Below are 13,214 nucleotides of genomic sequence, written 5' to 3'. Positions count from 1 at the left end.
AAAGCAGCCGGCTCCTGCACTGAGCTCACCGCTGCCACAAAGCCGACGGGGCGAAGGAGCCAGCTCCAGGGTGACAGAGATGTTCAGACACCACAAAGGAGGTGAACGAGGCGAAGCCATTTCTGGTATTCAGGTTTATCACTGATAATACATTTCACCTACCGACTGTGTAACTTTCCCCGGTATTCTCCTTCTCTTTCCAATGCTTTTTTCTCTCCATCAAGATTGCTTATAATACGCTGCTCATGTTTATGTGGACATTTCAGAATGATCACAAAGGCATCTGACGTAACAGGTGAATGCAGGAAACACAGTAATGCAGAAATCGGAGACTCTCTCAAAGCGAGCGCTTTTCATGCATGCATTCCATAAATAAGTTACATCGTGGATGAACCTTGAGGACGTGACGCTAATGCAATAAGCCAGTCACACAAAACACACCAATACTGTATGATTCTGCTTATGAGGTACTTAGAACAGTCATATTCACAGAGACAGAAAGGAGACAGGGGGATGCCAGGAGCTGGGGGGAAAGGAATGGGGAGTCACTGTATAAGGGGGACAGAGTTTCAGTTTCACAAGATGAATTCTGGAGATGGGTGGTGGTAACAGTTGCACAACAGTGTGAATATGCTTTAAACCACTGAACTGTAGCCTGGCCGCTGTGGCTCAGTGGTTGAACATTGACCCATGCACCAAGAGGTCACGGGTTCGATTCCCGGTCAGGGCACATGCCCAGGTTGTGGACCTAATCCCCAGTGGGGGGCGTGTAGGAGGCAGCCAATCGATGTTCTCTCTCATTGATGTTTCTCTCTCTCCATTCCTCTCTCTCTAAAAATCAATAAAGAAAAAAAAATTTTTAATAAATAAATAAACCACTGAACTGTACACTTAAAAATGGTTAAGATGATACATTTTGTTATGTATCGTTTCTACATAAAAAAAAAAAAATTGAAAAGAAAGAAACCACCAAAGAGTTCTTCACTTCTGGAGAAAGCATTTAAGAATAAAATGTGATATCTGGAATTAGCCTCAAAATAATTGGGCTGTGAACGGGGATGTGGATAAAACAGAACCTCCCCTCTCGTTCCCCTCACCTGTCCGGATTCCCAGGCTCCAGCAGGACAGGGCTGGCTGCTCCCCAGACAGAGACACACTCTGTGGACCTACGCTCTCTAGACCCTCACTTTGTTCTCAGTTTGAAGATCAGTGCTGGGTTAATATGGTGACATTATGATTTTAACTCCAAATCTCATCAAGAATATGTACCCCTGCAGAACTGGTACCCAATCTCGTGAGCACAGTAGGTTCTTAAATATTAGTGGCTGTGTCCAGTTCCTCACGTAAGGGCTTACACACACACGCACAGCATTTCACAAAGGGAGGGGTATCTCACAAATGTAAGATGGAGTTTTCACATCTGGGAACAGGGGATGCACAAACGAGTCAGAGCCTGGTAGAAGCAGAAGAAATGAAGACAGCGGTTCTCAGCCAGAGGTAGTACCTGCAGTCTTTGGAAACAGGCAGAGGTGATTGATTGATTGATTTTAAAATGTTTTTCCTTATTGATTTTAGAGAGAGAGAAAGGGAGAGAGAGAGAGAGAAACATCGATGAGAGAGAACATCGATTGGCCGCCTCCTGCATGCCCCTCACTGGGGATTAGGTCCACAACCTGGGCATGTGCCCTGACCGGGAATCGAACCCGTGACCTCTTGGTGCATGGGTCAATGCTCAACCACTGAGCCACACCAGCTGGGCCAGAGGCGATTTTATTTGCACAACCCACTAGAGAACACTATAGCATATTCTGTGCTAGGGCCAGGTATGCTGAACACAGGACAATCCCACAAAAAGACCTTTTACATCTAAAATACCAAATACCTTATTAATGTTAAGACATTTTTCTAGAATTTATAAAAATAAAAAAATTAAGAAAACTTTAAATACATAAATAAAATACCAAATACCACTGAGTTTTATTCCGTATGCAGAAACCAAGGTTTTTCACTGGATAGTAGAAATAACTAAGGACTCCTGATTTCTTGTGTAATTATTCTGATGGGTAATCTAGCTACACATTTAAACAGCCCTTATAAGTCAAGAATTCATCAAAAGTAGACAAAGTACCCTGCGATGATCTTTTCAGTTCTCAAGACCTGCAATTAAATGAATCCAAATTAAAATCTGACACTGGTTAGTCAGAGAGATGCAAATTAAAACCACAATGAGATATCACCTCGCACCTGTCAGAATGGCCGTCAGCAATATATCAACGAGTGTTGACCGAGCGCAGAGAAAAGGGAATCGTCATGTACTGTTGGAGGGATTGCAGACTGGCGTGGACACTACGAAAAACAGTGTGGAGTTACTTCAAAAAATTAAAAATGGAAGTGTGTCTTATGACTTAGTGATTCCTATTCTGGATACATATCCAAAGAACACTGAAACCCAAATTCAAAAGAATACATGCACCCCAATCTTCATTGCAGCTATTTACAATAGACAAGATCTGGAAGTAACCCAGGTGCCCATCAATAGACGAGCTGGTGAAAAAGCTGTAGTACACACATACAATGGAATATTCCTCACCCATAAAAAAGAATAAGATCTTGCCCTGGCTGGTTTGGCTCAGCGGTTAGAGCGTCGGCCTGTGGTCCAGAGAGACCCAGGTTCGGTTCCAGCTAAGGGCATGTACCTCGGTTGCAGTTTGTCCCCAGCCCTGGTTGGGTTGTGTGGGCAGCAACCACTCGATGTATCCCTTTCACGTCAATGTTTCTCTCTCTCTGTCTCTCTCTCTCTCTCTGTCTCTCTCTCTCTCTCTCTCTCTCTCTCTCTCTCTCTCTCTGTCTCTCTCTCTTTCTCTCTCTCTCTTTCCCACTCTATCTGGACAAAAAATGGAAAAATGCCCTCGGGTGAGGATTTAAAAAAAAAAAGAATGAGATCTTACCATTTGCAAGAGCATGGATGGACCTAGAGAATATTATGCTAAGTGAAATAAGTCAGTGAGAGAAAGACAAATACCACATGACTTCACTTACATGTGGACTCTAAACAACAAAATAAATGAACAAACAAAACACAAACAGACTCATACATACAAAGAACAGACTGATGGTTGCCAGAGGTGGGGAGAAGTTGGGGAACTGGGTGAAAAAGGTGAAGGGATTAAGGGGTACACATTGGTTATTACAGAGTAGTCACAGGAATGTAAAGTACAGCATTGTTATTACAATATTGTAATAGCTATGGGGTCAGGTGGGTACTGGAAATATTGGGGGGCCCACTTTGTAAAGTGTATCATTGTCTAACCACTATGCTCTTTGCCTGGAACCAGTACAGAATAATATTGAATGTCAACTGTAATTGAAAAAGTCTGAACGGAAGGACTGGATGGGGCTCTCTGGGAAACACAGATGAGGGTGGACCGGAAGCAGTCTGCAGAGATCAGTGACGCCATAGCCCCAAGACGAGTTACGGAGCAGACCCCCCAGTCCCAGGCTGAGACGGGGGAGCCTGGGGGGAAGCCCCAGCTCCTTGCAGAGGCAGCTCGGAGCAAGCAGCCCCCTGAGGCTGCCACGCCCAGTGCAGCCCCAGACACGGCCGCTGAGGAGAAGAGGAGCTGGGCAGCCGGGGGCAGCGCAGCTTGTGATTTCCGATTCAGTTAGACCAGAGCTGATAAGAATGGCCACACTGCCCGCCCCTGCTACATCCTGAGCCTGCGGGGGCTGAATTCTTGGTCCTTATTCATTTCTCCCTTCCTTCCTTCCTTCCTTCCTTCCTTCCTTCCTTCCTTCCTTCCTTCCTTCCTTCCTCCCTCCCTCCCTCCCTCCCTCCCTCCCTCCCTCCCTCCCTCCCTCCCTCCATTTGCCCATTCATCCATTCACTTTATTTAATGAGTCAAGCATTCTCTTGTCCTGCGATGAGTAGAATAACGAACAAGATCCAGTCTCTGCTTTCCCAGAAGTCACTGTGGAAGCCTCGAGGGGCGAGGCAGACGTGACCTAAGAACTCTGATGCAAAGATGCAAAATCGAATGTGATTCCAGTCACATGCAGGGACAGAAGAGTACATATGGGAGGGAAGCAGAGCCATTAGAGTAAATTATTTCAATTTCTGGAGCCATTTTTTTTTTTTTTTTACCAAATGTCCTCTTCTGGGAAATGAGGGGATGAAACAAAATGCATGTAAGCCCTTGCAGAAAAAAACGACTTCTCCTTTGGTTGCAAGTGACAAACCCCTAATTCAAACAGGCTTAAACATGGGGGTGGGGGGGAATGTATTGGATCGCAGAATTGAACAATTTAAGAGTAGGTCTAGGCTTCTGGGTTTCAGGCATAGCTGAATCCAGACGTTCGGACTATGCTGTCTGCAATCTGTCTCTCTCCATGTACCCATTAGGCCACGTTGATGAGAGCAGAGACATCTGTGAGCTTTACAAAGGTCTAGAAAAGTGTTGAAAATTCCCCCAAATATTGCTTGACTTCAAAATGTGAGAAAAAGAAAGAATATGACAAGCTAGCAGACATGTCACCTTGGAGGCAATCTGCTCCCCAGCACCGCTCTCTCCTGATGGCCAAGGTCAGCAGTTGCTTTTCCACCCTCCGCATCCGTGTCCTCTCTGCCATCTTTGACGGTGTTGACCGTCATCTCCTTGCCTCTCTCTCCTCCCCAGCTTCTGTGGCACTCTATTTTTCCTCCTGCCACTCTGACTTCTTTCTTTGCTCTTCTCTGCTGATCGGAAGGATGACGAAGAGTGAGCCAGGAGAAGGGCTGGAAGGAGAATCCCGCAGCAGCGGTGGAGACTGAGGAACTACAGTCTTTCAGGACTTCTGGGAGGAGACAGAGTGACGGGATAAAGCCCAAGGTTGGAGATCAAAGGACCAGATCAAGAAGGTCCTTACAGGTTACACTAAGGAGTTTGGCCCTTCTCGTGAAGGTGGTGGGGAAACGCTGAAAGTGCAATGTGATCGGAGACCTCTGGCTGCCTGGTGGACACAGCATTAGAGGGAGACACCATTTAGGAGAAAGACCATGGTGGCCCGATGAAGCAGTGATGGGTGGGAAAGGGGGTCGATTCATGAGATTTGACAGGACTTGGTGCTGTTTAGATGTCAGAGGTGAGGGACAGGTGCTCAGGCTGGCTCTCAGATTTCTGATTCTGAGGTGAGGGACAGAAAGTGGGTTTAGAGGGGGCGATGATGAGCCAGAATCGTACACACTGCGCTGGAGGTGCGCGAGGGCCATCTGGATGATGATGGAGGTGGGTGTGCGTGGTGTGTCTGGAGCTGGGGAGAGGTCAGGGCTCCCAGCATCTCTGCCCAGTCAGCAGCAGGGGGACCTCCTGGGGTGCCTACCTCCGCCTGATTGGAAAAAAGAACCTCTGGCCATGGCTGACCACAGAGCAGCCTCAGGATGTGTTCTGGGAGGAGCTTCGAGGCATGTGGGGAAGGGGAAGGGGAAGGGGAAGGAAGGGGAGGGGACAGAGCCAGGCCCGTTCAACACTGGGCTTGTCTCTGCAGCTCTGGAGACGGCAGTTGAGACTGCAGACGCCAGTCTGGGCTCCTCGAAGACATCAGGTTCTTTGGGGCTGCAGCCTCCCTGGGCGGCACTGTGGGGAGCTACTCGGCCGAAGGACTCGGGGTGCTGAGCGGCGGCAGCTGAGCCGAGGTAGGTGCTGGCTGGGCGGGGTCTCCAGGAGGGAGTGGAGGAGGAGACACAAGCAGAGCAAGGGTGCCTGGAGGAGGGGTGCTGGAAGCGAGTCCTGTGTAGGGCTGAGACACCCTGCCTCGGATGGACACAAGGCCCAGCCTTTCTGAGAAGGGTGGCCCAGATCTGGTGGCTGCCAAGTCCACGCCGCCAAGTTAAGATCGTTCAGCCCATTTTCACGAGAAGAAAGGACACAGGACCCTGTGAGAAGACCTCCTCTTTCTTCTCTGAATCTTGCAAATGCCAGTAATAGTAAGACTGACTATACATGCCCGACACAGAGCACACTCATCATCCCTTTGGTTCTCACGAGGAATTGGAGGGAGCCTGGATGCGCGTTGCAATGCCCATTTCATAGGTCGGGAGACTAAGGCTTAGAGAGATGAAGCAACTTTTCAAAGATGACAGAGTGGGTAAGCAACTCAGAATGAACCTCCTGGGTCCCCCTCTCCGCAGCCTCGGGGACAGCGTCTGCCCCTCCCTCTCCTGGGGAGTTTGGAGTCAGTGCGGCCAGTTGGCCTCCCCCCCCCCCCCCCCACGGAGCGAGCACCTTCCTGTGCGTGGCCAGTGCTCGGGTCCAACCAGTGCCCCGTCTCCGTCCTCGAGAAGCTGACCGGCTGGTGGGGGCTGAGACAAGGCTGCAAACGCTAACAGAGACCGGCATGCTCCAGAGCCCGGGGCCAGGTGTGTGCCAAGGCAGACAGACCCGGTGTGGGGTCGGGAGGGGCTCAGTGGAAGGTGCACCTGAGCCTTGAGGGGACAAAGAATTTGTGTGCCCACATGAGGCAAAGTGTGCAAACCCGTGGGGTAGGAGAGTGGGTGTGAAAGTTGGTCTTAAAGGAAAGAGCAGCGAGAGATTCAATTTGGCCACTGAGGTGTGGAGTTTATGGAGGAGTTATAGGCGGGGGCCTGTTCCGTTTATTTGGTTTTAAGTAGTTTTTTAATATGACCTCCTTTAGTCTTCACAGTAATCCTGTGAGTAGGTGGTATTATTAGGTCTCCTTTCAAGGTAGGGAAACCGAGGCACAAAGGTTTTAAGCAACCTGCCCAAGTTGCCATAGCAACAGAGAGAGTTGAACCCAGGCAGCCCAGCGCCAATGCCACCTGCCAGGCCGCTGGGCCGCCAGCCTGTCACCAGGGCGGCCGCTCACCTCTGATGTCTCCGTGAGCCCTGTCTCTGGACAGACATGGAGGGCGTGGATGCCGGGCTGCAGCCTTAGCTGTCTCGCCGCTGAGGCCTCCGGGTCTGTGTGCGCCCCCGCCCCGGGAACAATGCTCTCCCCTCGCCCTAGAATGGCTTTTACCTCCAGGTGTTTCCTTCCCAGCTATTGGCAGACTTAGAGGAGGAAACGGGCCTGCCCCATTCACAGTGGACAGCCAGGAGGGAGCGGGCCCTCACCTCCCTGACCCCTCAGCATCTGGAACGCCCAAGTGGGCCTCGTGGGTGAGGGGTGAGGGTGGAGGGAACCCGCTCAGAACGCTCGATCTGTATTTCCTCCCTTCTCCCCGCTGTGAGTCCACGGATCACATGCTCTAACCCAGAGACCAGGTGTGCTGTCGGCCAAGCATGACAGTCTCAGTAGAGAGAAAAGGTCAGAGCCCGGGAAACAGCATCTGCCCCCGAAGCCCTGGGGTGCGAAGCCGCAGCGGTGGGAGGAGAAGAAAGGATGGGCGTGGGGAGCAGGGAAGCGGTGGTTCAGGAGGTCATGAGGGAGGCAGAGGTGCACATCTTTCTTCCAGGTTTTAGTCCGTAAGGGGTGGCCACAGGGAGGTCTGGGTGGTGGCTCTTCTGCCTGAACAGCCTGCCCTAGGAGCGAGCAACGAGGGCCGCGGAGCTGGCATGGGCGCCATCGTCAGAACCTGGATCTTCACTGTGGGACGCTGACCCCGAGCCAAGCCTCTCGCATCCTCCTCTAGTCCCGCTTACGCCAGCCCTCCCCTGGCTGCAAGCCTTCCCACGCGGTCTGCGTCAGTTTACGGACAGCAACAGCTGTGAGGGCACTTCCGTCGGCCTCGATGGGTCTGTGGACAGTCCTGGGGCCTACTTGACCCTCGGGCAGTGACCAGCTGTGTATTCACACCTGCCCTGAGGGCCATCCATTGGGAATGTTCTGCATTTAAGGAGATAGCCCCTCTCGATCCAAATTCATTCATTCCCTCATTCTCTTCGTCTCTGGTCTGGTCCCTACTTGTAACCACTAAGTTATCTTCCCACAGTTTTAAGGACACTGGCAGAAAACATGAGACTCTAGGGTCAGAGACAAAGGACTTTATCGCTCACAGCACAACCAGAAGCATGAACACCATGATTTTTGGTTCCCCTTGCCTGCCGAGCCCCCTGGGACAGCATGAAGGTGAAGCCAGTGGGTGTTGTGTGTCACAAACAAGAAACGCTGAGCTTAGGAAACCCACTTTCCACAATGGGCTGCCAGCAAATCTTTGCCTTGGAAGGAGACATGTCTCTGTTATACTGAATGGCCAATAAGTCTGCCGTGTGCCCCGGGGGGAGACACTTTTTCTCTCTTTTCCAAAGCTCTTCATAACACAGACTTTCTTGAAGAGATACTCTGAAACAAAAGCTCACAAGAGGTGCACCCCCCCCCCGAGAATTGTCTGCTGACACCCTTCCACTGTCCCTTCACTATTGCCCCCAGCTTCATTGTCCCTGGAAAACCTCAGGCACTTCACACCTTGGTGCTTGGCTGGCCACTCCTTCTCCTGGAACATGATTTCCACAGCGGTCACCTGGCCTATTCTCTTCCTCCTGAGGGTTTCTACTCAGATGTTACCTCTTCAATGAGACCTCCCTGATCACCCTTTTAAAACCCACCCCCCCAACTCTGGAACCCCACATTCTCCTTCCCAGTCTTATTCCTATAGCACTGATCATCATCTAATATACAATTTAATTACTGAGTTTGTCTGTACCCTCCACCCTCACTACATAGCCACTAGAGTACAACAGGTGTCTTTGTCTATTTTAAGGTATTGCCATATGCCCAGGACCTAGAACAGTGTCTGACATATAGAAGGAGCTCAGTACATATTCATTGAATGAGTGAATCCATCCATCCATTCATTGATTTGGTCTTCCACTGAAGACAAGTTTTCCTACCTGGTGTCCTGTAGGGCAGTGTCTGTCACACAGTAAGGCTCAATAACTACTGAACAAATGAAACAATGAATGAATGCAGTGGGCGGTGGAGGGTGAGCGGCCACAGTGCAGTGACCCTGGGGCTTCTGCCAGGTTGCTGGGATTCACCCCTGGGCCGCGTTCTCCTGTGCCGGGGCTGGAGTCTTCCTGACTGGTGGCAGAGGCTGGTGTCTTTCTTTCCTGTAATGTCACGTTCTGGCTGTGGCGGGGGGGCGGTGGGGGGGGGCAGGGAGACACAGGGCATAGGCACTGAGCTCTGACATGTTATTTGCTTGGCCAGTGGCACAAAAATAGCAGTTGGACACTGCAGCCAGGTTGTCCCAGATGGGACCTGAGACTGATCCCCAAACAGGTGGCACTACTGTGTCTGTGTCCCCCTCCCATGGGTGACTGGCTCCTCTGCCAGTACTCTGAACATCAACATAATTGTTTCCTGTGCCATTTGTCCTACCAGAGGCGCCGGACAGACTCGTTTCTGCTTCCTAGTTGCAGAGTATCTTGGGCACAGTGACACTGTCTTGTCTTCACATGAGTGCCAGATGGTCGTTCATTCAACAACATTCATCAGGGGCCTTCTGTGTGGTGTCAACCGTGTCGGGTAATGGGGACACAGCCGTGGCCGGAGTAGGGTCCTGCCCTGGAGGGGCTTGCTTTCTGGCGGGGGGGTGCGGGACGGGGGGCACGAATGTTTGTCGGATGACTCACCTGGGCAGTGCGTGGCAGCCCCGAGCCCAGCTCATGGCAGGCGTGCTGAAACGAACTTCTCTCTGAGAACTAGGACTTGAGCCACACACAGTGCGGCTCATGGATTGCAGATGTGTCTGCCTCCCAGAGCCCAGCAGGGTGGGTGAAGAATGCTGCAGACTGGGTGACAGTCTTGCAGGCCGGAGGGCGGACGGGCGCAGAGGCCCTGGGGCAGGCGCGGCACAGCGCCCCCTGGTGGTTGTCTCTCAGATTGTGCGCCCGGTGTTGCCAGATCCCCCAGTTTATTCGGTTTATTTTTATTTTTTCCCCAATTTTTTTTATTAATTTATTTTTGTTACAGATGATTCTCCTTTCCCCCCCCTAGACACCCTCCTCCCCATCCCACCCCCCACCCCCAGCATTGTTGTCCATGTCCATTGGTTATGCATACATGCATATAAGTTCTTTGGTTTATCTCTTCCCTCCCCTCAACTCCTCCTCTGAGGTTTGTCAGTCTCAACAGTACTCCTCTCTATGTCTCTGGGTCTATTTTGTTCATCAGCTTATTTTGTTCATTATATTTCACAAGTAAGTGAGATCATGTAGTACTTGTCTTTTTCTGATTGGCTTGTTTCTTTTAGCATAATGCTCTCCAGGTCCTTCCATGTCATCTCAAAGGATAAGAGATCTTTCTTTCTTACAGCTGCGTAGTATTTCATTGTGTATATGTACCACAGCTTTTTTATCCACTCATCTATTGATAGACACGTGGGCTATTTCCAGATCTTAGCTATTGTAAATAGTGCTGCTATGAACATAGGGGTACATATATTCTTTCTGATTGGTGTTTCAGGCTTCTTATATATTCCTAGAAGTGGAATCCCAGTTACTCCTTTTTTTGTTTTTTATCCTCACCTGATAACATTTTTGCATTTATCTTCAGATAGAGCCAGAGGGAGATAGAGAGAGGGGGAAAGAGAAAGAGAGATAAACATTGATGTGAGAGACACTCATCAACTGGTTGCCACCCACACGGCCAACCAGGGCCGGGGACAAACTGCAACCGAGGTACGTGCCCTTTCAGAAAGTGAACCCTGAACTCTCTGGTCTGCGGGCCGACGCTCTAACTGCTGAGCTAAACTGGCCAGGGCCCAGTTACTCCTTTTAAGTAAAATCGGGGAAATCTTGATTTTTTTTATGTGAAATATAATTTTAAATGTTGGCCACAGATTAAAATGTTTAACCCTATGGCTCCTTCTGAGGAAGAGAACTGATGGTGAGACATGCACTTGCTTTTCTCTTTTTTTTTGGTACGTGCCCCTAGCGGGAACTGAACCCAGGACTCTCTGGTCCGCAGGCCAACACTCCAACCGCTGAGCCAAACTGGCCAGGGCACACTTGCTTTTCTCTGCATAGCCACTCATTCCTTTTAGGTGTTCACCATAGGCATGGTTTGCAATGTGAAAACTGAGTCTTAATAATACTGTATACTAGGCAGAGCGCGTCTCCGGTTCCCCCGTGTGAATCGTGAAGTGGTATGTTCTCAGCATGCTGTGGACATCGGGTCGTGAGAGCACCAATGTGCGTGTCACGGGCTGGGAGCGTGACTGCAGTCCTTAAGAAGTCACAGGCTGCCGGGCAGCTGTGCTGGGCTGGATCCCCACTGGGGGTGTGCAGGAAGCAGCATAGATGTTTCTCTCTCCCTCTCCCTTCTTCTCTCTCTTTAAAAAAATAAAATAAAATAAAATAATAATTTTTTTTTAAGTCTCAAGCTGGTATACCCCCACTTCCTAAGGGCAAGGACTGTGTCTCATTGATGTATCTCTATACTCTCGGGCCCTGCACAACTTCTGTCATATGAATAGTATTCCATCGATTTTCTTTGATTTACGCAGCAACCTCAGTCACTGAAAACACTGCCAGGAGCTAGGAAGAGACCAGAGGGGACTCTGAGCAGCTCATATAAATGTTCCAAGTCTGTGGATAGAAGTTCCAGGCTCTTTGCATAGAACAGTTTCTCAGGGTTTGTTTTGTGCACGACAGTCCCATGTGCTCCTCTGGCGTCCCGGTCTCCCATAAATTAGCAGTTGGGTAGAAGAAGAGAGAAAGCTCAGACAGAGCTGTGGCCAACACAGAGGGACCTGTGTGCAAATTAGGAAGAAGCATCCTCTCCGAGCAGACAAAGTATAGCAAGCGCCTCTTTGAACAGGTGACTTCCAAAACCTTGCCCTCCCTGGCTGTGTAAATAACCGAAAGGCCAGTGCAATGGTGGGCTGGCCCCCATTCATAGTGATGTGCAAGGTGCAGCTGAAACAGGAATCATAGGTGAGATGTCAGAAAGGCGAAGCCATACGGTGTAGAATGGAGGCTTCCTTTGCTTACCAGCAGCTCCTCAGACCTTCATCGTGTTATGACATGGGACATTCAACCAGCTCCTATGAGACTCCTTGACAGGCAGTTTGGGTGCTTAAACAGATAAATTCTATTTCTTAAGAAACTCATGTCATACTGGAGTGAAGACAAATGAGATGTTGATGAATTTTGAGAATGAAATTCTGGGTTCTGCTTGTTTCCATTTCCTGCCTCCGTGCAAGCTGTCCCCCTGAGGGTTCTCCCCGCACTGGTGTGGTCAGCAGCCCCAAAGACAGGAAATAGACAGAGGTGCCCTGCAGAAGAGCAAAGGGGATGTACAAAGTATCCCCGGCAGCTGCAGAGATGTATATAAACACTGAATAAATGTTTGATGGGTGAATGAGTGAGCGACAGAATGAATAGAAGAATGAACAAGGAGGCTTTCTGACAGTGATTGTATAAGCTTCTTAAACTTTTACTGTCAATGAAAAATCAGCCCAGACACTCCCGAATTTACACAGTGAGCCCTGAGACTACACTCCTCTTTCAATCTATGTCTTTGTGATTTCTTTTCCTTCGAGGCTGCTTGATGGTCATGATTAGTTGATTATACCTGGACAGTTCACCTGTGTGTTCATTTTATTTCACTGGGGCAGATGGTGACCAGAGAGGTTTGGGGGGGGCAGGCAGAGAAGGGGTGCGGAAGGCAAAGGAGGTGGCCATGATTAAACACCCCAGTTTGAGCTCTAGCCCTGGTTTCATCATTCATTGGCCATGTGACTTTTGGCAAAACACTTCATCTTCATTCATTCATTCATCACATATTTGTCTAAAATATATATATTTTTGTCTACTGGGTGCCAATAGTGCTGGACACGTTGCAGTGAAGAAGACACACCAGGACCCAGTGTTTGTGGAGCTCACATTCTAATGATTAGCCAAGAAAACTCAAACACAGGGCATTTCTGATACTGATAAATGCTACGGATAAAAATGAAGAGTGTGTTAGAGCAGGACTGGGAGGGTGCTTTAGATAGACTGGTCAGGAAAATAAGACTTGAGCCAGGCCGGTGTGGCTCAGTGGTTGAGCATCGACCCATGCACCAAGAGGTCGCCGGTTCGATTCCCATGCCCAGGTTGTGGGCCCGATCCCCAGTGGGGGGCGTGCAGGAGACAGCCAAGCGATGTTCTCTCTCAATGATGTTTCTATCTCTCTCTCTCCCTCTCACTTCCTCTCTCTAATATCAATAAAGAAAAAACATTTAAAAAATATAATAAGACCTGACTAGTGAGAAGGAGCCAGCTGTGGGGAAGCTG

General features: G+C 49.7%; 1 protein-coding gene across 1 annotated transcript in view; it reads left to right on the top strand.

Annotated features, from left to right (window-relative positions):
* The first annotated feature begins 5,497 nt into the window (after nucleotides 1-5,497).
* Nucleotides 5,498-13,214, top strand: part of PIK3R6 (phosphoinositide-3-kinase regulatory subunit 6) — a 64,073-nt gene continuing 56,356 nt past the window's right edge. The window contains exon 1 of the mRNA XM_036269227.1: nucleotides 5,498-5,668. The gene's annotated coding sequence lies outside the window, so the exon portion shown is untranslated. The remainder of the gene's footprint in view (nucleotides 5,669-13,214) is intronic.

Source organism: Molossus molossus, unplaced genomic scaffold (assembly GCF_014108415.1).
Source record: "Molossus molossus isolate mMolMol1 unplaced genomic scaffold, mMolMol1.p scaffold_m16_p_19, whole genome shotgun sequence".
NCBI classification, from domain to species: Eukaryota; Metazoa; Chordata; class Mammalia; order Chiroptera; family Molossidae; genus Molossus; species Molossus molossus.
Note: the sequence above shows the minus strand (reverse complement) of the source record. Positions and strands in the feature narration are given on the sequence as shown.